Below are 761 nucleotides of genomic sequence, written 5' to 3' on the forward strand. Positions count from 1 at the left end.
TATATATATTTATATGTGTGGGGGGGGGGGAGAATTCACGAAAAACAACAGACGAAGACAGTTGGTGTAAACAACAAATGGATATATTAGTATAACGCTCGTGGATTGAGAATGTCTTTAACGTTTCGAGCCTACGCTCTTCAACAGAAAGGAACACAGAAAGAAACAAGGAGAAAAAAAAATATATGTGCAATGGTCAGCGATATATCATAGCGACACTAAATTTGACTAAGGTGTTGTCACAAAGACAGAGACAGGTGAAGGAAGAAGCAGTTGTATTGGTTTAACGCGCGGAAGATTGAAAAGTCTTCGACAGTTCAGCCCTACGATCTTCGACAGTGAGGCGAGAAAACGGAGAGATAACGAAATAAAACGGATGGAGAAAACAATATATATTAACATTTATTTGCATGATTCGTTAAAATAAATGTATTTTGATATTAATGACACCAAGTGAGATTGAAGATCTGCACTTCGGTGTATATGCCTCATACAAGCAAATCCATATATTTCCATGCACACCGGCATACAATTTCATGAACCAATATAAGTTCCAAACCAAATTCAAAATTTTTAATTCATCTAAAGAAAACATTTTTCTTTTTTTTTTTCAGAATGTAAATAAAATATTAATCAATAAAAAACCAATTTGAAACACCTGCAGTTAACATTTAAAACATTTGCATTCTAATTTCATACTCACACACGGGCGCGCGCACACAGATGTATACATATGTATATATATATATATATATATATAT

The sequence above is a fragment of the Octopus bimaculoides genome, chromosome 1, assembly GCF_001194135.2.
Source record: "Octopus bimaculoides isolate UCB-OBI-ISO-001 chromosome 1, ASM119413v2, whole genome shotgun sequence".
Taxonomy (NCBI): Eukaryota; Metazoa; Mollusca; class Cephalopoda; order Octopoda; family Octopodidae; genus Octopus; species Octopus bimaculoides.